The following is a 27550-nucleotide window of genomic DNA, read 5'->3' on the forward strand; positions in this document are numbered from 1 at the left end:
TGAACATGAAATCATTTACGTCATATATGTGTGTATGTATGTATGTACACACATTAATTAGTTTGTGTAACTGCAATTTTAAGAGTAATAACAGTTAATTAAACATGTAAGTAACGTAAATTAACTTGCTAAGCAGGAAAGAATAACAAATCCATCACCACACAAAACGTTTACCCAGACTGTCATTTACAAAAGACACTACGTAAAATTGCTGTAAAATGTTATGCAAACAAATTGTTACTCACGAGATCCATGGAAGTATTTTGCATTGAAATGGAACTGGAAAATCAATGCTAAAATGAAAATACACCTATGATTCTTGTTGCAAAAACCTTAAAAATCGTTCTTATTCTTCTCAGGAAATAAACCTATTATAACTTATGTGGATGTATGAACTGCATATACTTTAACATAGTCTTTTCTGTGGTCAACTGATTTTAATAACCCACTTATCGCATGATCATTATTCACAAGAAATAAAAAGATATTGCTACGAGATGTTGCAAATAACCCACTCCTGTGTTAGCCCCCATATTTTCATGAAACGTGTTAAGCCAACTTATACTAAAATCAGTTCGAAACAAAGTAAAATTAGTTCTCTACAACTTCCTCAAAAATATTAATATACTGACCTGACATCATACATTACTAATCAGGTAATAGTTCTCTCTAAGAATCAAACAATCACCAGAAGAGAGAGCCAATATTTTAGTGCAAAATAAATTCTGCATGGCATGTCATTTATTCTAAGTATGTGATTTAATGGAACAATGTCGCTGTTTTGCCGAGACAAGCACGTGCAGCGCTAGGTTAAAATGTTTATGAAGGACAGATTGCTTTCCACGTGTTGTTCCACAAAAGTAGTTCTGTCACTTTTAGCTTGTGAGCCCACTAGAACAGCCACACAAACAATAAATTGATATTCCGCTGTAAATCGCTGTTCATAGGACCTCCGAATGCTTGACTGGATTTTTTAAGAGTTGGCTGCACTAACAGCTGAGAGCCAACCAAACGCACTTTTCGTATTAACGCTGAAATCTCGTCACAAATTTCAAAGAAATGCGTGCAGAATTTTGCAGTTAAAAATAATGTTTACAACTCACAGTGCTTTTAAGAGTTAACAAAACTAAGTTGATTCAAACCGCTGTAACACTATTTATCGCTGAATTGATTGATGTCTGAGTTAGAGTTTAAACCAAAGCGGAGCAGTATCTCACGTTATGTATCGAATAAATGTCTGGGCAAAATATCGGAAAATAAATCAGAGGTCATTTCACACAAGTTTAATGTTTAAGTTCAGTAATTGCATACCACCTAAATACTGAGGGAATGTCTCAAGCAAATAATTGCAGTGAAGTTTTAGGGTCTCGACTGCTTTTGCCAAAAGAAATATTCGAAGTCCACCAGATGTAAATATTTCAGAATATTCTCTAGCAACACACAAGCAAATAATACAAATTCTAGATTGAACACTGTTGCTGATATGTACTGCCTCTCCTAAATCTCAAAGCCCACTGCTCCATAATTCCGAGAAAAGTGCGGAATGGTGAACAAATACCCCAGTCAAGATAGATGCTAAATATTTAAACTCTCATTTTTACATGAGCCACGGACACACTCTTCCAACTTCCGCAACGTGCTCTAGAACCAAAAATTTTATACACTCCTGGAAATTGAAATAAGAACACCGTGAATTCATTGTCCCAGGAAGGGGAAACTTTATTGACACATTCCTGGGGTCAGATACATCACATGATCACACTGACAGAACCACAGGCACATAGACACAGGCAACAGAGCATGCACAATGTCGGCACTAGTACAGTGTATATCCACCTTGCGCAACAATGCAGGCTGCTATTCTCCCATGGAGACGATCGTACAGATGCTGGATGTAGTCCTGTGTAACGGCTTGCCATGCCATTTCCACCTGGCGCCTCAGTTGGACCAGCGTTCGTGCTGGACGTGCAGACCGCGTGAGACGACGCTTCATCCAGTCCCAAACATGCTCAATGGGGGACAGATCCGGAGATCTTGCTGGCCAGGGTAGTTGATTTACACCTTCTAGAGCACGTTGGGTGGCACGGGATACATGCGGACGTGCATTGTCCTGTTGGAACAGCAAGTTCCCTTGCCGGTCTAGGAATGGTAGAACGATAGGTTCGATGACGGTTTGGATGTACCGTGCACTATTCAGTGTCCCCTCGACGATCACCAGTGGTGTACGGCCAGTGTAGGAGATCGCTCCCCACACCATGATGCCGGGTGTTGGCCCTGTGTGCCTCGGTCGTATGCAGTCCTGATTGTGGCGCTCACCTGCACGGCGCCAAACACGCATACGACCATCATTGGCACCAAGGCAGAAGCGACTCTCATCGCTGAAGACGACACGTCTCCATTCGTCCCTCCATTCACGCCTGTCGCGACACCACTGGAGGCGGGCTGCACGATGTTGGGGCGTGAGCGGAAGACGGCCTAACGGTGTGCGGGACCGTAGCCCAGCTTCATGGAGACGGTTGCGAATGGTCCTCGCCGATACCCCAGGAGCAACAGTGTCCCTAATTTGCTGGGAAGTGGCGGTGCGGTCCCCTACGGCACTGCGTAGGATCCTACGGTCTTGGCGTGCATCCGTGCGTCGCTGCGGTCCGGTCCCAGGTCGACGGGCACGTGCACCTTCCGCCGACCACTGGCGACAACATCGATGTACTGTGGAGACCTCACGCCCCACGTGTTGAGCAATTCGGCGGTACGTCCACCGGCCTCCCGCATGCCCACTATACGCCCTCGCTCAAAGTCCGTCAACTGCACATATGGTTCACGTCCACGCTGTCGCGGCATGCTACCAGTGTCAAAGACTGCGATGGAGCTCCGTGTGCCACGGCAAACTGGCTGACACTGACGGCGGCGGTGCACAAATGCTGCGCAGCTAGCGCCATTCGACGGCCAACACCGCGGTTCCTGGTGTGTCCGCTGTGCCGTGCGTGTGATCATTGCTTGTACAGCCCTCTCGCAGTGTCCGGAGCAAGTATGGTGGGTCTGACACACCGGTGTCAATGTGTTCTTTTTTCCATTTCCAGGAGTGTATTATACACCTATATCATACACCATCTTGTATGGAAATTTCCTCAGCTTTCCATAACTGTCGTTTTCTTTCCTCTAAGTTTAATAGTTGGTTCAGAAATAACGATTCTGTCAAAGTAAAAACTAGTTTATAGTGTTTTGTTGTTAAAAAAAATATAATCAATTAAGACTAACTTCATTCATACACCTTTATCTATATTTACTTGATAACGTTGCCGCTAATTTCAATGTTTTAGTTATTATTTACGTGAAAATAGAGGATTTTCTATGCAGAACACACATTCCGGCCCGTAATTTAAACGTAGGTGATGTTTGTAAAAATCTACTACATCTTCCTGACAGTGTTCCGTGAGACTTAGCTGTAGACAGTTCGTCTGTGAAAACATTTAAGACATCACGAGATTTTAATTTTCAAAGTTCATTTTATACGAAAAACATTTAACATTATATTATCAAAGCACTATCACTCCGGTCGAGGGCTCTATTTATCAACGCTCATCTTATTTTTGTCTTTATCTCCATGTTACTGGTTTCTCTGTAATTAGTCGGGTTCAATTTTCATTTGATTTAGTTTTATTTAACCCTAGCTTAGAAAGCTGGCGTTGCCTGTGTATTTATTTATTTACTCCGATCTTCTATTAGTCCACCTCCTCCTCCCTGTTCTCTCGTTATCTCTTACTTCACCCTCCCTCTGCCCATCTTTTCTAGCCCCCCTTCTGTCCATCTCCTCCTTCTCCCTCTGTCTACCCATATCTCCCCCCTCTCTCTACCAAATCCCTCTCTATTTATCTACTTCTCTTCCCTCCTCTATCCATGCCCCCCGTTCCTGTTCATCATTTCCACCCCTTCCTCTCCCTGTCCATCTCCACTATCCCCTGTCTTTCTCCATCTCTTTCCCCATCTGATATCTACTCCTTCCCCTCTGTCCTTCTCCTCCCGACCCCTCTATCTCCTCCTCCCCTCTCTTTGTCAATTTCCTGATCTTCTCTCTCTCCGTCTCTCTTCCTTCTAGATTGTTGTACCGAACGAGGTGGCGCAGTGGTTAGCACACTGGACTCGCATTCGGGAGGACGACGGTTCAATCCCGTCTCCAGCCATCCTGATTTAGGTTTTCCGTGATTTCCCTAAATCGTTTCAGGCAAAGGCCGGGATGGTTCCTTTGAAAGGGCACGGCCGATTTCCTTCCCCATCCTTCCCTAACCCGAGCTTGCACTCCGTCTCTAATGACCTCGTTGTCGACGGGACGTTAAGCACTAACCCCCTCCTCCTTCTAGATTGTAACTAGTATGTGTACAAAATTCGACTGAAATCGTTCCAGGTGTTTAGGATAAGCTTTTTATCCGTGGCTTTGCTCTTGTAATTACACGTCAAATATATTTCACAGGTATTTCATGCGCATTTTTACACACATTTCAGCTGTGTCTTTACCGAATCTCGCGGTGCAGTTTCATCTACACCTAGTCTAACGTTTATGAAATTGTATCTTCTGAACTATGTGGTGTTCAATGATATAATTTTTCAGGTACATTCGGTGGTATTTGTGGCTACCATCTGCGAAATCTGTTGTGAATAGAATTAATAGCAAAGGAGTAATAAATTAAGCTGTCATGCGTTTCATATTGCAAAATGAAAGATTTAATTACATAAGATAATGCTTTTGTCTCTCTACAGACTAGAGATGCACACGTGTCACTATACATAGTACGCTGAAGTATCTCACTTCAAGCTCACTCCACAAACGCCTTGAAGTCGGAAGTACGTCTGATAAACAAACGAGGTATGCGAGGCGCTGCTTCTTTTGAACTAGTTACACTACAGCAACACAGTACGGCTACGAAATCACCACTAACACGTTGCCGGCTTCTGCAGAAACTTTAAAGTGTTATTTTGCTACCATCTGCCCCTATACAGTTGTGTTGTGTTACCACTTCCACTACAGTTTTTGTTTTTTTTTTTAAAGAAATGGCCCCAAAAAGACGTCATTCGACAAGTGACTATTCGTTGTGCCGTGGAGTGCCGTTAAATAGTCAGGCTTTAGAGTTCCTGCGTAGGAGGCGTGAGTTTTACGAGAAAGAAAGTGACTGTTTCTGTTCATGGGCATCCATTAATTGCTGCTGAAAATTTTTAGAGCATACCTGGAAAACTGTAGGACTCAGTGAAAAAATTGTAATAGGGAAAGTGGTGCTGAAGTAAACCGTGCAGGACTAAAGCACTGTGGAGAAAACAGTGTATTTTTAAGTGTCCATGGAAAGAGAAAATTGCAGCCTCGCCCAGACATATATCTAGATTCATTCCAAACGGATGCATTTCGTCAGCACATTTAAGGATTTGTAATAAGAAAGAATACCCCAAAATTGCAGGGTTGCTAATTTCTTTAAAAGGATATGAAATTTCCTTAGGAGAGGGACTGGGGAACTTCACTTAAAATTTTATTAAGAAGTATAGGCTTCCCCTTTAAAAAGTTAAACGGACGAAAACTATTGCTAAAAAAGCTCAAGTCGTTGCAGTTCTTAGACAAAAGTACAGGAAAGGACATCTGTTCATCACACGATACAGGCCTTAACGACCGGTATTAACTCCACTTAAAACTTCCGGGTTGACAGGCCGTGGTCGATATGTAAAACTTGTCTCTAACGTTTTGTCTCCGGCTGCGGGAGACATCCTACAGCTCTGAAGATGTCTTACGAAGCAACAGTCGAAACCTTAGAGGGATGTTTTACACATCGACCACTGCCTGTCAGCCCGGAAGTTTTAAGTGAGAATATCAGCTCCGTTATATGGTTAGATCCAAACTGTGTCAGTATGGAGAAGCAGTTGATAAATGCTGGACAAATGATACTCCGAATAGCAGCGGTCGTCAGCCAGCTGGAAGAGAAACCAGATAAATTGTGGCTCATGCAGGTTCTTCAAATGGTTTTGTATATGAAGTACTTTTTCGAAATAGTAAGTTTCTGACTATCACAGAAATGGAAAGTCTATTACGTGAAGATCCTGCTAATATAGACGCCACCTGATGGAATAGGAAGGTAGATTTGTTGCCAAACTTATTAGAGAAGCACACATTACAGACGGAATCATATATAAAAATGAATAGTTAATGCCTTCTCTTGATACTGATGACGTTTTTGTCGCCGATTCTAGTAGTAGTGACGATGGAGAACTGGATGATAATTCGCCATTACCGTCATATATTGGTGAGTGTAAGTGCATCCAGAATTAGTTCTTCCACTCTACAACAGAGTATGAGGCTGTTTCTTTATTTCGTCCTACGAATATCCATAGTACGTTCTTTGTTGCACTTGGGTTTATATTATTATATTACGCATTAAACCTAGTCCACACACACCGGTTTGTCTTTAGTCTTGCATGATCGTGCCAGATTTGTCAAATAAAACGTTACATGTGGATGGAAGACTGAAGTCTTGCATGAACTGAATGAAGTTTGAGAGACAGATGGACTGGAGCTTTGTGTACACGCGAGACAAGTCTGCACAGGTAGACGCACCCCAGTCTCATCGCTCAAAATGTGGGGGCTGGTAGCCGCCCTCATGACACTGACTTCTTTTTCAGTTTCTGAGTTTACTAGTGCTAACAGGTTACAGTACATTTCTAAGAGGGTCACTCCAAAAGAAATGCACACTATTTTTGTAAAAATACAGTTTTCACTCTGCATGTGTGAAAGTTTTACAGTGTGTAGATACATCCTTCCCGCTTGTTTTAAATCTTAGTTCAACCTGTTTCCGTGAGTAGCGCCGTCACAGGATGTCTTCAAGATGCCTGCTACACTTGATGTTCGTCAGAAGCAACATGCTGTCATAGAATTCCTATGCTGTGAAAACAAGACAGTGGGAAACATCCACAAGAGGTTGAAAAATGTGTATGGAGATGCTGCTGTCGATCGCAGTACAATTAGTCGGTGGGCAAGCAGGTTACGTGATGAAAGCGGGCACTACAATATTGAGGAGTGTCCTCTCAGCGGCAGGCCTCGTACTGCACACACTCCAGACAATGTGCAGAGAGTTAACGAATTGGTGACTGCTGACAAGACACATCACAGTGAACGAATTGTCACGCTACGTTGGGATAGGGGTAGGAAGTGTTTGCAGAATACTGAAAGTGTTGGCGTTAAAAAAGGTTTGTGCCCGGTGGGTTCCCAGGATGTTGACAGTCGCTCGCAAAGAAACAAGAAAAACGGTATGCAGCGAATTCTTGGAACAGTACGAGAATGGTGGAGATGAATTTCTTGGAAGAATTGTGACAGGTGATGAAATATGGTTCCATCATTTTTCACCAGAGACGAAGAGGCAATCAATGGAGTGGCATCATGCAAATTCACCCAAGAAAAAAAAATTCAAAACCATACCTTCTGCATTAAAAGCTATGGCTACGGTGTTTTTCGATTCCGAAGAACTCTTGATTGTGGACATCATGCCAAGTGGAACCACCATAAATTCTGATTCATATGTGACGACACTGAAGAAACTTCAAGCTCGACTGAGTCGTGTGCGACCACATCGGCAAAAGCAGGATGTTTTGCTGTTGCACGACAATGCACGGCCATATGTCCGTCAAAAAACCATCGAAGCGATCACAAAACTCGGATGAACAACACTGAAACACCCGCCTTACAGTCCTGACCTGACTCTATGTGACTATCATCTCTTTGGGAAACTGAAAGACTCTCTTCGTGGAACAAGGTTTGAAGATGATGACTCCCTTGTGCACGTTGCCAAACAGTGGCTCCAACAGGTTGGTCCAGAATTTTACCATGCATGTGTATACAAGCGCTGGTTCCAAGATGGCGTAAGGCAGTTGAGAAGGATGGAAATTATGTGCAGAATGAAAAAATTGTTCTAAAGGATTTATATACACACTGTAACACTTTCAGACATGTAGAATAAAAGACGGATTTACAAAAAAAAAAGAAGTGTGCATTTGTTTTGGAGTGTCCCTCGTATGTCCATATGCAAGCAACTGCGTCCGTCTTCTGGTCCATGCCGTAGTTCTCGCAGAAGATTCACAAGGGAGAATACCCCAATCGCAGCACCATCATGAACAACGTGCAGACTTTCTCTTCTTCAGTTTAAGAACACACAGTGCAACTGTCGTCTCTAACAGTGTTTCTACCTTGGAGTGAGTGAGTGAAAAAAGTGAGCGGAACTTTGAATGGTGTAATTGCACGATATGTGTCAGTCTTGTCGTCAGGCTTTAGATACAGCTCCCATGGTAACGAATCTCATACACACTATCATTACCTTCGGTTGTTATTTGTATCTGACGGTTTCATATACTACAAAACACTTTTTTCCTGTAGTTGTTTTCTCCATTGTCAGAACGTGTTTAATATACAGATATTAAGCATCGCCTTATATACTCGCTGATAGTAATCTACGTTTACAAAACATGCTTCGGAACAATCAACTTTGGACGTGTGCTGTGGCAGCTATTGGAACCTCGCAACTGTAATATAGCCAGCTGCACGCGAGCTGTAAAGTGACATGTTTCTCCGCCCTGGATAGATGTGATAACTTCACCACTTGCAGATCGAAACACGGCGCATACATGTCGTAAATAGTAGCAGACAATACAGTTTCTCGCAAACGCGAAGAACAAAACAGAAAGGTAGCAATATCTAGGAGAAACATACATAAATCAAATCGATCGATCGAATATGTAAATACTGGAAGTCTTTCCGGGAAGGAAAAGGGGTTATTTAGGTGCTGCAGCGCTGAAAAAATTGTATTTTCTGATATATGGTGGGTCATTGACTGTTACCGTCTGATCGTTTAATATCTCCTATGATTGAATTTTCCCTCCAAAGCAAACTAAATGAACTTTTCTTCAGGTCTCCGTTGTGTTTTTACACTGCTGAACGATATCCACAGCTAAAACACAACGGTTTTGCCACCGCATGTATAGCAGATGCTGCTGCTGTTATGTGACCGACAAAAACCCGTGTCCCTTCGTTTTATTCGTCCTGTCGCGGTAGGAGTAAAGCAAAAAACAATGCCCACGTGACGAATGCGTATTGTTACGTAGCGTTACACCCATTAATTTTCAAGACTCGAGATATCTCACCCATTAAAACTTCTCCCTCTTGTTTGCCTGGAAGAGCCCCTAACGACTCGATTTACGCGAAAAATAAAATACGGTGCACGCACCGTCGGGCTTATAAATCTTCCGCTCGTTCTTCCCTCTTGCTCCCTGGCAAAGAACGCATTACCTGATATTTTGAGGGAACTTTGCCAACTTCCAACAACGGCAATGAAGGAGGCTCCAAAGCCTCTGCTGAAAGGAGCCGTAGCTAAAACTGGATTCCTTGCTACATTCATATATGTTCCCTTGCTGGGTTCCGATGATATCTCATTAGTTTCTCTGAGAAATTTCTTTGAACATTAGTTCCGAGAAATATTTTTCCCATCTTGTCATATTTCCATCGTTTGTCCTGTCGTACTGTAACTCGTAAACCTGTAAGAAATCGACAATGCGTTGAGATTAAAGCGCTTGAATAAAACAACTGTGTATCATGCAAAGATTCCAGAACGTTTCAATAACAAATTAAAGGATTATATTGTAGTATTTAGTCATACTAGAAACGAAACCATTAAAACCGCGCCGGCCGGGGTGGGCGAGCGGTTCTAATCGCTACAGTTTGGAACCGCGCGACCGCTACGGTCGCAGGTTCGAATCCTGCCTCGGGCATTGCTGTGTGTGATGTCCTTAGGTTAGTTAGGTTTAAATAGTTCTAAGTTCTAGGGGACTTATGACCTCAGCAGTCAAGTCCCTTATTGCTCAGAGCCATTTGAACCATTAAAACCGCCTTACTTTACACACTTGCCGGATGCCATAGATTTGGGTTATTACTGAACAATGGGGTGTCACATTTATTCATATGTTTTTCATTATTTACTTGCCTTATTTTAAAATCTTACAAAGTTTGTTATTACAAAGCAGTGTTTGCAGTGATTAATGTGTTACGTGATCTCTTGGGACAACTGTATCCAACACTACTCCCCTTCTCATATAACGCTTATGTCCAGGGAATACCTGGAAGCAAAAATATTATCTCGTAGACGTTACAGAGCGATCTACTTGTTAAGATTTACTGCAGAATGTGGAACAACCCAAGGCAAGTCATTGTTTGCAGTATTAGATATATCCCAAACAGACGCTACCATAAAAATACATCGACGCGTCATATTGACTCAATAAACTCGAGCTGTCCCAGATCCAAACACTATCAGATTTGTAAATAAAATGATCAAGGTACTCCATGTGGCACCCTGTCATATTTCACATCCAGATTGGAAAAATCCATATTCTGCCTACCTGTTCAGAATAAAAGGTCTAGAGGGCAGAACATATGGACGCACAATTTCCAAAACTATTCTGTCATCAACTGTGCGCTACAGAGTGCTTACAGGGGACAGATAATACAAGAATACTTGTACATAGTTAAAGATTCAGGAAGCCATAAAATTAGCAGTAGCACCGAGAAACGGGAAACACCGCTGGTGGAACCACACATATGAACTAACAATCGAAAGATGAATCAACACATGGAAGAAGTTCAATAGCAATAAGACACCAGAAAACTGGCAAGAATTTTTCAAAACACAGAAACAGACAAGTAAAATTATCCGTTAAGAAAAACAAAACTACGACAAACAGAAACTAGGAGAGATAGAAGCAGACTTCACAAGGAACAACACGAGGAATTTCTACAGGACGTTCAGAGAAAACATGATGAAATACCAATCACTGTACCTGTGCTTTAGGAGACCGGACGCAGCACTAGAGACCAATACCAAGAACAACTGTAACCTCCTAGTGAAGTACATCGAGAAACTCCTAAACGCAGACTCACCAACAGACAAACTGGACACAGAGGAACCAGCTCCAAAGCCAGATAGCGAACCGCCATTGATAATAGAAGTAAGAGAAACCATCAAGAACCTCAAGAACAATAGAGCACCATGAGAGGATGGAGTCATCGCAGAATTCTGGAAGCTACAAGACCCGGATCTCACAGAACACATACACAACATCATGAAACAGGTATGGGAAACAGAAGAGATACCGAAAGAATGGCGCACAGCACTGATACAGCCTCTACACAAAAAAGGGGTAAATCGGATCCGAACAACTATTGGGGCATCTCACTGTTATCTGTCACATATAAGATACTTTCGAATGCACTGCTGAATAGATTAGAGAAGCAAACAGACCACCTGATTGGCGAATACCAGGCTGTGTTTCGTAAACATAGGTAGTGCGCTGAACATATATGGAATCTTAAGATGATACTGCAACACAAACAGAACATAACGACTTCAAGAAGGCGTATTACTCAATAGACTGAGAAACCCTCTTTAAAATCCTGAAAGAATACAGAGTAGATACGCAGACACTAACTATAACTCAGCAAACACTAACAAACTCATCGAAAGTGAAATTCTGTGGAGAGTTCTCAGAACAATTCGAAATCAGAATAGGGGTCAGGCAGTTAGTCGGCCTCTCGCCATTGCTGTTCAACATAGTACTGGACAAAATAGTGAAGGAAGGGAAAAAGACACAGAAATGAGTGCTGTTAGGAAAAGTAAGGGTCAAGTGCCTAGCGTTCGCAGACGATTTAGCCATAGTAACGATACGAGAAACAGAAACAGTAAGAGCCATAGACGAACTACACGAAATCGCAGCCGAGACCGGACTACAGATATCGTACGAGATAACACAGTTCATGAAAGCCCATAACACCCATCACTAGACACAAAATATGGGACAATACACAGAACTGAAAATTTCAAATACCTAGGAGAAGGAATACAGATTGCAGGAAGAAATAAGGTTCAAAAATGGTTCAAATGGCTCTGAGCACTATGGGACTTAACATCCATGGTCATCAGTCCCTAGAACTTAGAACTACTTAAACCTAACTAACCTAAGGACATCACACAACACCCAGTCATCACGAGACAGAGAAAATCACTGACCCCGCCGGGAATCGAACTCGGGAACCCTGGCGTGGGAAGCGAGAACGCTACCGCACGACCACGAGCTGCGGACAAGAAATAAGGTATCTAATGAAGAGAGACGAGTGAAATTAGAGGAGGCCTACAAACTGACTTGGAATCACTACAATAAGAAAGCTATCTCACGAAAGGCCAAGCTACGACACTAGGAGACGGTGGTGCTACCTGAGACAATATACGCAGCCGAGACCACATTAGTACAAGGACAAACACAAATCAAACAGATAGAGAAGACGGAACGAAAAATACTCAGGAAAATATTCTGGGCGACGCAAAAAGACGGGGTATAAATAAAGAGGCCAGCTGTAGAACTATACGAACACACAGAGAAAATAACAGACAAGATGAGGAAACGAAGACTACAGTTTTACGGACACATCAGCAGAATGGTACCACATAGGATAGCGAGACAGGTCTTGGACTGGGTTAGCACAAGGAAAAACAAAAAATGGATGAATGAACTAAGAAATGACACAGAACAACTCAACATCACACAGGAAACAATACAAAATAAAACACTCCTTAGGAACCAGGTCAGAAGAAACAAATTACAAGAGACACAATACAACAAACGAACACAGTGGGCCGATCAGAGGCGACAAGAACACAACCAGAGGATGAAGGAACACTGGGCGAACCGGAAAAATAAGGGAAGCCGAAGACAACACAGGACCTAATGTGGACCAAAGAACGGAAGCAGGAAAACAGCACGCGAATGAGGGAAGTTTGAGCACAACGTAAAGAGAAAACAGAGAAATGGACATGAAGTTTAGTCTAAAGGCGCTCTTCAAGGGCATAACACAAATAATAATAATAATAATTTAAGTGGACTTTTTCTGGATAGACTGAAATATGCTATTGTTAAACCACTACATAAAAATGGGATAGGTCTGATACTAACAACGACTGCCCAATCTCACTTCTCACTGTTTTACCCAAAATTCTTTAAAAAAATGTACTCAAGAGTACCTTCACACATTTGTTAAAACGAAGTACTACCAAAATGTCAGTTTGGTTTTCAGAAAGGCTTTTCAACAGAAAATGCTATATATACATTCACTGATCAAATATTAAATGGTCTGAATAGCCGAGCATCGTCCATTGGGATATTTTGTAATCTGTCAAAGGATTTTGACTGTGTGAATCATGAAAGTATTCTAGATAAGCTTAGTATTGTATTATGAGTGGGACAGTGCACAAATGGTTTAATTCATATTTAACTGGAAGAATGCAGAAGGTTGAAACTAAAAGCATAGATAGTCTGCAAAAATCAGCAGAGTCCTCTAAATGGAGATGTATCAAGAATGGTGAACCACAAGGTGCAGTCCTGGGTCCATTATTGTTCTTAATATACAGGGCGAGTCAAAAGTCCTTGGACACCTTCATAAATTGGAAGATTAAAGGGAAAATTGAAATGAGATGATGGGAACATACGTTTTATGTGGGGCCGCAACTTTTGGAGTGAATGTCATTCATGGCCGCTGTCTTGAAATCCGCCATTTTGGATTCAAGCCATTTTTTTAAATGGGAAGTGGGGTGTATGACACATCAGACAACACTCGCTTGAGCTCTGGAATTTAGTGGTGTAATTTGTTTTTGGCTATCTTGTACAGTTTAGAGGTTATTAATGTTTAAAGTTGGGAAATTACCTTCATACCGACTGCTACAACACATGTTCTACGTGTTGTCCATCCCGTGCAATGCACAACTGTAGTCGCCGCAAACATTCTGACTGCACACGGAGGAGAGTGTCTCCTGCAATTTGGTCACAGGCGTGTTGTATGCGATCCTCCTGGTGTCTCACATCACGGATGTTCTCAGCATACACTATCTGCCTAAGATGTCCCCATAGATAAAAATCAAGGCGTGTTAAGTCAGGGGATCTGGGCGGCCATTCCACGGGACCACGGTGACCAATCCACTTCTCTGGCAGTTGTTCCTCCATCCATTCACGGACACCAATGCCACAGTGTGGAGGCGCTCCATCGTGCTGAAAATAAGATGGAAAAATGCCGTCAGCGTTCAGTGTGGAAGGGGACACAAGGTCCTGCAGCAGCATCAGATACTGTGGTGCAGTTAACGTGTTGTAAATGAAGAATGGCTCAATGATTCGGGTGTCCCATATGCCACACCACACCATCACCTTCGCTGGACTATGTTCTCGAATTGGGGCAACCCAGTTCGGATTTGCGTCACTCCAGTATCGAGAATTATGTCGATTAACCTCCCCTTTCAAAGCGAAATACGCCTCGTCGCTGAAGTATGCCCTTGGAAAACGAAGGATCCAGTTCTTGTTGTTCAGTAGCCCACAGGCAGAACTCCAACCGGCGATCAGGGTCATCCTCGTTAGGTTGATGTTGCATCTGCAGCTTGTAAGGATGCCACTTATTGGTGTGCAATATCCAGACAACGGAGCTTTGGCTTACTCCACGTGCTAGGGCCACACGACGGGTACCTCGTTTAGGACGTTTCACAAACGACGCAACAAAAGCAGTTGCAGTTTCCTCATTGGTGGCAGTCCTTGGTCGCCCACTACGTGCCCTATGGTGAACAGAGCCCGTCTCCCGGAATTTGGCGATGACGTGAGCCACCGTGTTGTGCGATACCGGTTCTCTATGTGGGTGCCGTCTGTAGTATTCAGCTGCTATTGTTCGGTAGCTGCGTTCCCCTGGTATAAGGATGATCTCGATCTTCTGTTCACGTGTCAAACCCATTTTAGATTGCCTGGAACAAACTGAGACATGAGTCGGTATCAAGGTAACTTTGAACATTAATAACTTCTAAATTATACGAAATAAACAAAAACACACCATTAAATTCCAGAGCTCAAGCGAGTGTTATTTGATTTGTCATACACCCCCTTCATATTTAAAAAAAATTACCTCAATCAAAAATGGCGGATATCAAGATGGCGGCCATGAATGACATTCACTCCAAAAGTTGTGGCCCCACGTAAAACCTATGTCCCCGGCATCACATTTCAATTTTCCCTTTAATCTTCCAGTTTTTGACTCGTATATTAATGACTTGCCTCTCTGTATTCATGAAGATGCAAAACTGATTCTTGATGCTGAAGATACAAGCATAGTAATCACTCCCAACAAACGGGAATCAACTAAGGAAATTTTATGCAATGTCTTTCAGAAAATCACTAAATGGTTCTCTGCAAATTGACTCTCACTAAAATTTGAGAAAACACAGTATATGCAGTTCTGTAGGGGGGGGGGAGGGGGAGGCAGAGCAGCAAAAAATGGTTCCAATGGCTCTGAGCACTATGGGACTTAACATCTGAGGCCATCAGTCCCCTAGAACTAAGAACTACTTAAACCATAGCGGTCGCGCGGTTCCAGACTGAAGCGCCTAGAACCGCTCGGCCACACCGGCCGGCGCTGCAGTTCTGTACACTAAATGGCATAACACGATTGATAAACATAGACTTGGAACAAAAGTCTGTTTCTAAGGCAGAATACTCAAAATTTCTATGTTGTGTATTGATGAGAAATTGGCTGAAAGAAATATATTGATGATCTGCTGAAACGTTTAGGTTCAACTACTTATACTATCAGGGTTATTGGAAATTTTGGGGAGAAACATACCAGTAAATTAGCCTACTATGCCTGTTTTCATTCACCGCTTTCACATGGCATTATATTTTGGGGTCATTCATCATGAAGACAAAAAGTATTCATTGCAGAAAAGCGTGTAATCAAAATAGCAGCTGAAGTCCACCCAAGATTGCCTTCCAGACGTTTATTTAAGTAATTCGAGATATTCACACTACCTTTGCAATACATATATTCACTTCCGAAATTCGTTATTAATAGCTGATCCCACTTGAAAAGCAATAGCAAAGTGCATAGCTACTACACTAGAAGAAAGGATGATATTTACTATTCTGGATTAAATCAGACTTTGGAACACACAGGAGCCGAATTACGCCACCACAAAATCCTTTCAGCTGTTGCGGCCACATGTATTAAGTGTTGCTTCACGCAGTGGAGAATGGCAAAACAGAGGCACGCTGGCGACCGAGGCATTGCAAAGGAGGCAGGCACAGATATCCTTGCTGACAGCAGCAGTCTATCAGCAGGCTGAAGGGGAAATGAGGGTTCAAATGGCTCTGAGAAATATGCGACTTAACTTCTGAGGTCATCAGTCGTCTAGAACTTAGAACTAATTAAACCTAACTAACCTAAGGACATCACACACATCCATGCCCAAGGCAGGATTCAAACCTGCGACCGTAGCGGTCGCTCGGTTCCAGACTGTAGCGCCTAGAGCCGCACAGCCACTCCAGCCGGCGAGGAAGTGAGGCCAGCACGCTAAGTTACGCTGCAATATACTGCGGGAGTAATAACAATAAGCTACCACCGAGGGTAAAAAACGTCCTCCTGCCGGATATAAATAGTGGAGCACAGGCAGAAACAGACAGACGCCATTAGAACGTAATTCGGATCTGAGGACGGACGTGGTCCGTGTCTGAATGTTCGTACGTGACGATTCCGGAAGTCTGTTCCAGCTCGCACGAGTCATCCGTTCGCCGCCAAATGTCAGCTTCAGCTCTGGAGGTCGGCCCGAGTTCGGTCGGCACCATGGCTGACTAGCTACAGCGAGAACTTCCAGCAGGACTGGCTGCAGCGCAGTCTTGGTCACCGGCGCCGCCGGGGACTGACGCCCGGACATCACGGCAACCCGGCCCGAAGGCGCGTGGTCCGTCCATGACGGCTTCCCATCCGCCGGTGCAGCAGGCGTCGGCAGTTGCCTGCACAGCGACGAATTCATCTCAACCACAGGGCGTCCTGGGTTCAGCGGAGCACTGCTGGCCTGAGGCTCCCAAAAACGTTGCGCGCATTGTGGGAGAATCTACTCAGCAACAGCCAGGCGGAGAGATCCGCAGGGCTGCGCAGCGACGATGAGGCAGAAATTGTAAAGAAAGTTCAATAAATAATTGTAAAACTCCACGCTGTCTCAGTCTTTGGCGCAGCCACTGTGTCTGCTGCTAACGAGTGGTGCAGAAGTCGAAACACAGCATTTACCAAGGAACATTGGAAGTCTGATGGATAGCCAACCAGCATTTAAAAACAAATTTAAAGGCTTACTGAATGACAACTCCTTGTACTCAATGGATGAATTTTTAGATATGAAGTAGTAATTGTAAAAAAAAATTAAGTCTTTAAATAGAATTTACGTCAAATTGACACGTTCCACATCATCACGAAATGTCGTATTCATGATCTACGGAACAAGTATTAATGTAATGTAATCTAACAAATCCCAAGCATATGAGCCAAATAGTTTAAATATTAGTGTCAGTATGAACGATGAAGTAATTAATGGAATGGTGGCAGCAATGGACGACGGAACAAATCAAGCTAGAGGTGCTGTATCCAGTAGGTCCATCGATGCTGAATTGGAAAACGAATCGATACTTCACTCAGAGTGGCACTATTGACTACGCCAGCTCACAAGCAATGGTGCTGCTCGCAGGACCACACCTCCCACATCAGGACAGACCCAGTGCTGTTCCCGCTGCAGAATTCGCCAATTCCTGTCTACAGTTACCGTCGACCCCCATTTTCTTTATGGACATTACTTTTTTTTCTTTATGTCAATGTCTCTTTTCAAACAGCCCGGTTTGACTGCATGAATGTATTTTTGTTAAACGAACTGCTGAGGATTTACCTTACAAGGGAAGCTCCCCATTGCACCCCCCTCAGATTTAGCTATAAGTTGGCACAGTGGATAGGCCTTGAAAAACTGAACACAGATCAATCGAGAAAACAGGAAGAAGTTTAGTGGAACTATGAAAAAAATAAGCAAAATATACAAACTGAGTAGTCCATGCGCAAGATAGGCAACATCAAGGACGGTGTGAGGTAAGGAGCACCGTGGTCCCTTGGTTAGCATGAGCAGCTGCGGAACAAGGGGTCCTTGGTTCAAGTCTTCCCTCGAGTGAAAAGTTTGATTTTTTATATAATCAACTTCCAGGACATGTTCAGATTTGCTTGGACATATACAGGATTTGACGATCTACCGACGGAACAATTTGAAAACGTTAAAAACATATGTTTTGACAGAGCACAGGGAAAACTGTGCGACTGTGAAACTGTTGCATTCATTTGTTGCAGTTTATGTGACAAACTCTTATGTTTTCATCACTTTTTTGGGAGTGATTATCACATTCACAAGAAAACCTAAATCGGGAAAGGTAGAAGAATCTTTTTACCCATTATCCAAGTGTGCAAGTTAGGTGGGTCGACAACATATTCCTGTCATGTGACGCACATGCCGTCACCAGTGTCGTATAGAATATATCAGACGTGTTTTCCTATGGAGGAATCAGTTGACCTATGACCTTACGATCAAATGTTTTCGGTTCCCATTGGGGAGGCACGTCCTTTCGTCTACTAATGGCACGGTTTTGCGGTGCGGTAACAAAACACAGACACGAAACTTATTACAGAGAACAGAGACGTCAATGAACGAACGGACAGATCATAACTTTGCGAAAATAAAGAAAGCAAACTTTTCACTCGAGGGAAGAACTCAACCAAGGACCTCTTGTTCCGCTACTGCTCACGCTAACCACTTTCCACACAACTTATTCCTGTTTTCTCGATTGATCTGTGTTCAGTTTTGCCGGCACGGTAGCTCAGCGTGTTCGGTCAGAGGATTAGCTGCCCTCTGTAATAAAAAGAACTGAGTGAATGGATCAATAATGAACTTCGAGGGCGTCAGGTGACGTCCGCCACGAACAATTGCAACGAACTATAACCAACAAAATGAGATTACAAGGAAAAAAAAAAACACTGGACCACGGCGCTGCTCAGCTCAGACTCTCCTTGATGTTGCCTATTTTGCGCATGAACTACTCAGTTTGTATATTTTGCTTTTTTTTTTCATAGTTCCACACAAGTTATTCCTGTTTTCTCGATGATCTGTGTTCAGTTTTTCAAGGCCTATCCACTGTGCCAACTTATAACTAAATCTGAGGGGGCTGCGATGGGGAGGTTCCCTTGTTAGTGCCGAAAACTTACAAGCTTCCGGTTCTATCAATTGCAACCAAGACTTCAATAAAATGGCAAAGATAATATAAATCAGAAAACTGGGAGGAGTTGTGGTCTAAATACCAACCGATTTATTCATTGCCGGCCGTGGTGGCCGAGCGGTTCTAGGCGCTACAGTCTGGAACCGCGCGACCGCTACCGTCGCAGGTTCGAATCCTGCCTCGGGCATGGATGTGGGTGATGTCCTTAGGTTAGTTAGGTTTAAGAAGTTCTAAGTTCTAGGGGACTGATGACCACAGCAGTTAAGTCCCACATTCATTCTTAACATCACATGACAAAAGATGGCTGAAGAAACGCCACACAAACATTTTTATCTGCTAAAGGCTTTCAGTAATATGCGGTGTATGGTTAACAAAGTGGTCAGCTGGGAATCAGTGCACCACCCTAACCAGAAGTAATCCATATCTAACTTCATAAATATGATTCTGTGGTATAGCCCAAAAACTACGCTGCTATCAAGCATCTGTACTCTGCTGTTCCACAAAGCAAAATATGGATCCAATGAACAGGGTGCTGAGAAGCGTATATTGGAGCCTTACACCGTGGTAGCGAATACTTTACCCTTCTGCAGGTGAGGGCGGCACAGCACGACGCGCTCGCTGTCTGCAGTCATGGACAACGGCTATCTGTTATTAACTGCGCGCACCCTGAAATATGCAAGTACGCGGTCTCGCGTTCGGCTGATTCGGAATGCAGATACTTCCCTTTGAGCGTCTGACACACCAGTGGATTCCAGTGTGCAGGCAGACCTCTTTGCTGGTCTGCCAAACCAATTTGACTCCGTGAACGACTATCCGTGACGGAAGATGTAAAACATTTAGACAGCCGACTCAAAATCAATAAGTACATCCACTCATAACTCGTTGTGTGAATATGTAAGAAGAAGTACCTCTGACGGTTCAGATGGTGACTGGCTCTAAGTGGCACACTAGCGAAGGACACAAGTCTCACCGTCCAAGGAAAGACCTGCCATTCTTTACTAGCAAAGTATCAGTACAAGAGTGATCTCTTTCTCTACGGCTTGACATGCTCAGACTACACCCACTTTAGTACAAGCCATTCACGAGCTGGAACGTGGAGACTGCTCCTTGCTCTGCATACACAGATTTGGCCAACCAGCGACTTTAAAAATTAATTGAGAGAAAAGGAAAAAAGTTTCAGCTTTGTGCCCTCTTTCCCACGCTTTTACGCCGTATCTTTGCTAAAAGCATGTCTTGGATGGAACCACAGCCCTCCATAAAAAGATCGTTATCTTCCCTGTTGCGTCCATTTCGAACTTTCCAAAGAATAGCCATAAACTCGCTAAAAGCCTCGACCCATCACAAATATGTTTTGTAGCAGAGTCTGGACACCTGGGCACCACTGCCCTGTCCCACAGAACTCGCAGGATCTCTCAGCCATCTCCTCCACTTTCTACCTAACGAGGGCCCATACTCTGCTTTATTGGCGGCCATCAGATCTTACAATGCGCCGCTCATAGCTGCAGCGACTCCTCAGCTCTACTCAGCCTTCCTGGACATAGCTGCCGACCGAAAACTGCCACTCGATGTGTCAGTACAATGAGACCGGGGGACTTAGCTGTCGGCAAAAGTTTTAACCAGGTACCGCAGAAAAAAGGTCCCCTCGGCTCTCAGTCGCCGTACTCTTTTACTGCAGTCAATTAACTCGACACCCTCTTCTTTCGAACACAGGTGAAGCCTATCGATATGCCTTCACTAGAGCACACAATCAAGAGAGTTAACTACTGCCAACCATAACGTCATATGAATGAAGTCAGATTGCACCAAATATAGCAACCAAGTAATAAAGGTGTCCTTTCCTATGAACATTAAACAGCGTGAGACCGTATCAAAAGTGAGACTGCCCTGCAGTCTCTCAAACTACCTCGGAAAGCAGCGTCATGCTAAATTATTGACGATGGGTCCGTAATCAGTGATACAGGTAACAAAAGGGCTGATATATGAAGATGAAGAGGTATAGAACAGATAAACAAAAACAGTCTTAGTTGCAGAAAACAAGGAATTTGATTTCAGAATGAATTTTCATTCTGCAGCGAATTGTGCTCTGATTTGAAACTTGGTGGTAGATTAAAACTGTGTACATCTCAGGTACTCAAACGTGAGACCTGTGACTCTCGCGGGCAAGCGACCTATCGACAGGGCTATCCTCGCACGTCTCTCTTCCCGCCCTCACAGCCTTAATTCCGCCAGTAACTAAGCTGATACGTACCTAACTTCACAAAAGTTCTCATGCGTACCTTGCAGTACTAGTAGTCCTGGAAGAATGGATATTCCAGAGATATGTCTTCGCCACATTTTGGGGGAGTGTGAACGCCCGAAAAAGCGGCGGATATTTGCCATAGTTGAGTGATATTATCTTTTTTCATTACTTTATGCTTCACAAGGTAGTGTTAACCAATGCGCATGTCGATAGATCTTTGACTCACTCAGCAAGAAATGATATATCTTGCTGTTTAATCTTCGAATGTACCTGACCAGAGAGTTCAAGTCAACTGTACACAACTAGCTTACATCACTTAACGTATGACTGTTGCGCTGCACGCAGCCTGGTATTTGTATAGTGTGGCCCTTGGCTACATAATGTAAGACATCAACTTGTATGTTGAATCTGTCTGTGGTGTAACACATTGCATCCCCGCAGTTCTGAAGATGCTCGACTGAAACATGTCAAAATAAAGAAAAGGTACATGCAGGACGAAGACTCGGATTCGGGACCTTTGCCTTTCGCAGGCAAGTGTTCTACCATCTGAGCTACCCAAGCAGGACTCACGACCCGTCCTCACAGCTTCAATTCTGCCAGTACCTCGTCTCCTACCTTCCGAACTTCACAGAAGCTCTTCTGCGAACTTTTCAGAACTAGCACTCCTTTCTTCCAGGAGTGCTAGCTCTGCAAGGTTCGCAGAAGAGCTTCTGTGAAGTTCGGAAGGTAGGAGAGGAGGTACTGGCAGAATTGAAGCTGTGAGGTCGGATCATGAGTCGTGCTTGGGTAGCTCAAATGGTAGAGCACTTTCCCCCGAAAGGCAAAGGTGCTTAGTTCGAGTCTCGATCCGGCACGCAATTTTAATCTGCCAGGAAGTTTCATATCAGTGCATACTCTGCTGCAGAGTGAAAATGTCCTTCTGGTACGGTTTGTGGATTCACTATAATTTTAATATCTAACGGCGGCTATACCCCTGCAAGAAATGCCAGCGCTCGCTAAAGTCTTTCTCACTGAGAAACATATTGGTGCTCTATCGTTTTCAACACAGAAAATTCTTACAAACTGAACTGAAAGAAAACGGATCAAGGTGCATGAGAGGAATGCAACTATTAACTTTCAAACGTGTTCATCAAAAGGCGAAATGAAAGATGGTCGTTTCTTGCTGCCAAAATCGTCAGTCACTTCACGTCTAGTTCTCAGTCACATAAAAAATGAGAGACACTTACTAATCTGACCCACGTAAGTAGATGCTTCGACGTGCGGCAGAGATAAAAACTGGACTCGGTTCGGAAGGACGACAGTTCGAATCCCTGTCCAGGTATTCACATTTATGTTTTCCACTGTTTCCTGACAGTCTGATGTCGTATCCCAGGGACATTTGTATAAAAGACACAGCTGATTACCTCCCACCCCCTCCCCCCAATGGTAGCATGTACTACACCTATAACGACCACGTCATTGATAGGAGTTTAAAACTGACTTCTTCTCTTTTATGTAAATAAGTAGTCAATAGTCTGAATGAATTCACAAAATCAAGAATCATCAGAAATAGATGATGGACCACAATGCACTAATATTCAAACGAAGATGTACCGAGTAGTACAACCGCGACTGCACACCCAAGTACTCTCTCCAACCGACCTTAGAGAGTAGCCTCCAAACGCCGTGTTAATGTCTCTGGCCCCTGCGAAAAGCACTAACAAACCATGCCGCGTAGTGATGTGTTGTTGGTAAATGAATTTCCATGTTCACAGTCAATAGCGAGGTTACTCGACATGGTTGAAAGAGAGAGAGAGAGAGAGAGAGAGAGAGTAACAGGGGAATCAGCCTTACTATTTCAGTGCAGTTGGTGAATGAAAAGGAACCCTTTCACGTCAGCTCTATCGTTTTGTAGTTGAACAATGAAGTCAATATAGGGTCAGTTAATAGAGCTCCAATGTAGCAGACGTAATCGCATTATCCTGGTGATCAGTGACTTCTCTAACAGTCAGTGGTCTGATTCAATGAGCTATCATCTACTCCAGGCAACTCAGTAGATGGATTCTAAACGAATACATAACTGATAAAATATCGATTCTATCGCCGTGTAATAGTTTGGTTTGTATAGAGTGCGTGATTTTCAGTTACAATAAAAGTTATTTCAGAAACAATACCTGTATTATTAACCCAGTTCGATGGACTACGCTGGCGGTAGTAGTCTAGAGTACAGTTAAAACCAGTGAACATTGTTACGACCATTAAAATGAAATCCGTGATGACCTCGGGACAACTCATTACATAATACAAGATAAAGAAATTTAATAACTGTATTAATTATAAAGAGTCCAGAAGTTGATACACATTGTTCCCTGACGACGTAAGGTTTGCTTTCGTTGACTAATTGGTCCCCGCCCCATCATCCTCCAAAAAATCCGAGCGCGAAAATGCAGTTTTTCTGGGGGTCATATCTCGGGTTCTATTGACCACAGAGATAAGGGGTCAAGTGTTGGGGATAGCCTTTACTTAGTGATCACTCGCATACCAATCAGAAGAACAGACAAACCTTAGGTATCTTGAAATACAAGGTCGAAATTTAAACATTACACACTTCATCGGGTCCAGGGCGACTGACCAAACTGATTGGTTCTTTAGGTATCGTCGAGGGTGGGCTTCAGATGGCTTACCTCTTCCTCTCCCTCTGTGTGTGTGTGTGTGTGTGTGTGTGTGTGTGTGTGTGTGTGTGTGCGTTTAATCAGTTCCCACTCTCCACTCTCCGTGACCCCATTAATCCAAGCACATGTCTTCTCATGAGGTGTCCAAAGTAGGTCGGCTTTTGCTTTAGAATCAGACGTTCCAGAGAAAGCTCTGGTTTTATTTGCTCTAATATTGACCTATACGTTGTCTGTGCTCTAAGAAGTTTCCTACAATACCACAATTCAAAGAAATCTATTGATCGCCGTTTCGCCTCCCTAACAGCCCAGGTTCCCCATCAATATATCACAACTGACAACACCATAACTCGTAACAATATGGATCTTTTTTGCTAAAGACGTATCTCTACCCTTTAAAACCTTGCCAAGTTGACATTGCCTTTCTACAAAGCAGTAAGCGTGTCCTGATTTCGTGACTGCAGTAACCATCAGCAGACGTCTGCGAACAGAGGTAGTTGAACATAGACACTACCTCCATTGTTTCTCCTCCTATATGCCATGAAATGATATGTGTAGTTGCATAATTTTCGGTTTCTTAACATTCAGCCTAAGACCAGCTTTTTCACTTTCCTCTTTCACCTTCAGCAAGAGAGTCTAACTCTTCTTCACTATCTGCCAACAGCACAGTATAATTTGCGTATCTGAGGTTGTTTATATTTATCCCAAGTACTTTAATTCCGGTTTCTTCTTCATCTAGCCCAACATTCCTCATAACGGGCTCTGCATACAGATTGAGTAAGTAAGATGATAATATGAAGCATTGCCGCACCCCTTTCTGAATATTGATCCATTTAGTTGTTCCATACATAGTTCTCACCGTGGCTTCTTGGTCAGAGTATAAGCTCCGTGTAAGATGAATGAGATGATCTGGTCCTCCCATATTTTTAAGTACTTCTCATAATTAGATATAAAAGCACTATTTTTTCAACGGTGGCTCCTGCCAAAACACCGGAAAATCATGGGGTTGGGTTCAAATGGTTTAAATGGCTCTGAGCACTGTGGGACTTAACATCTGAGGTCATCAGTGTCCTAGAACTTAGAACTACTTAAACCTAACTACCCTAAGGACATCCACACACCCATGCCCGAGGCAGGATTCGAACCTGCGACCGTAGCGGTTGCACGGTTCCAGAAGGAAGCGCCTAGAACCGCTCGGCCACTCCGGCCGGCCATGGGGTTGGGTTGGGTTCAAAAACGGTTCAAATGGCTCTGAGCACTATGGGACTCAACTGCTGAGGTCATTAGTCCCCTAGAACTTAGAACTAGTTAAACCTAACTAACCTAAGGACATCACAAACATCCATGCCCGAAGCAGGATTCGAACCTGCGACCGTAGCGGTCTTGCGGTTCCAGACTGCAGCGCCTTTAACCGCACGGCCACTTCGGCCGGCGTTTGTTGGGTTGTTCGGGGAAAGAGACCAAACAGTGAGGTCATCGGTCTGGAAAATCATGATTTTTAGGGACCAAAGATATCAATTGTGGATAAATCGTCGAACTTTTTGCCATATGCTCCTAAATTTATGTTCTTAGGGAAACCGGAAGCTTTTTTTAGATATTATTACTTTATTCATAACCGAGAATCAAAGTTTCAAAGTTACCGTACATACACAAGTAAAATGTGTGCGTAGTATCTGGTATGAGGAGTAAATGTAGCTTAACCTGTCTTATCGGACACAAGGAGATGGTTCTGGGGTCATCGAAATGGTTCTGAGGTCATCAAATTATATTTTTAGTAGCCATTTCTTCACCGATAAAACTTTATTACGCGCTGTCTCTGTATTATGTATGGGCACTTCACACCTACACAGGCTGCCTTGACCTGGAAGTTACTCGATGGTGCCACCTGGGGGTGTAAACACTTTGCAAATAAATATATTCTCGTACGAAATTCTTTGTACTTGTAAATCAAAAAACGCATTTCTTGGTATTTTGTAAGTGGAGCGTAAAAAAGTTGGACAATTTATATGACGTGGTCCCAAGATGCTATTACAGGTGGGTGTAAAAGTGAAAGTGAATGAAAGTGCGCAATGGAAAATACTGATCGCGAAAATGAAGATTTGGCCGTGTCTTACCACCCCCTGAAGCAGATCTCACTATCTCTTAATGGTGCTACTATTTTCTCCTTCTTACTCTTTAACATATAAATTACAACATAAAACATAAATCAATGATTAAGGGAACTAGTAACTACAAAATGATAAATGGGGTTTCATCTTATGCATTTGCTGTAGGTTAAAACCCCTTTATATTTAACAAATGCTTATATATCACTGTCCAATGTACGTAAGAAATACAAATGAATATCCTAACTAATACTACTGATCAATTGCCCAAATCTGCCCTTTCTATGACTACGCTATCTAATATAAATAACTCGAGATGACTGAAAACATCCAGGTACCAAATACTAAGGAACACTACTTTGAAAGATGATCTACAGTGGTGTGCAACATCAGTGGAAATAAGGTAACTTGGTCACAGCTATTTAGCTTTATAGCCCTAATAAGCCAAACTGATTAGCAATATCACCATATGTACCACTCCCGGTGCTTCGGAGTGATGGTTCTCATACACGTCTGCAACGATGGAAGCACTGCAGCTACAAAATATATTTAAAAAAACCTCATTCAAACTTTAGGACGCGAGAATGCGGTCCTCTGACTAGTATAATCTAATACTGTCTTCTCTCTGTGTTCTACAGACGAGAAACGCGAACTCCCAGCCACAAGGACGGAATTCAGATAGCGTATAAATGCGAGTATAGACAGAAGAAGTGTTCTCCATCAGTGAACGCTGAGTACTTAACGATGACTCCCTTCAGGGAGGTTAAGTCCAGAATCGTCTAAGTTCGCAACAGTACAGTGTCTAACCGTTCACTAACCATAAAATCTCCAGACTGCAAAGACAGCATGTCCGTCTGTCCCAACAGAAGCTGATACCAAGCGACTGTCAAACATGGGCGCTCAGAATGGAAGACCTCTCTTTCTCCACCGCTGGCTTCCCAGCAAAGCTTGGCCCCCCTCCCTCGTAGTTCCAAAAGGCGAATCATATAATCCAGCCTACGTGATTTCCGAGGTGAGGCTTCCTCGTTCCTCTCTGTCCCGTCCAATATTTTCAGAGTTTCCGAAGTATTATCCGGCTATATTTCTTGCCTCGGTAAAACACTGGTCGGCCGCCGCTGTATTTTGCATCAGCGCTCAGGTGCCCGGACCGTCAGTTTGATGATGATGTTTGGTTTGTGGGGTGCTCAACTGTGCAGTTATCAGCACCCTTACAAATTCACAGATTTTACACAGTTCAATTTTTTCACAGTCCAGTCTAGTCACTGGCACGAATGATGATGATGACAAAATTATGAGAACAACACAAGCATCCGGTCCCCGAGCAGAGAAAATCCCCAACGTGACCAGGATTCGAACCTGGGACCCTGTGATCCAAAGGTACAAATGCTGGCCAATAG

Source organism: Schistocerca americana, chromosome 7, assembly GCF_021461395.2.
Source record: "Schistocerca americana isolate TAMUIC-IGC-003095 chromosome 7, iqSchAmer2.1, whole genome shotgun sequence".
Classification (NCBI taxonomy): Eukaryota; Metazoa; Arthropoda; class Insecta; order Orthoptera; family Acrididae; genus Schistocerca; species Schistocerca americana.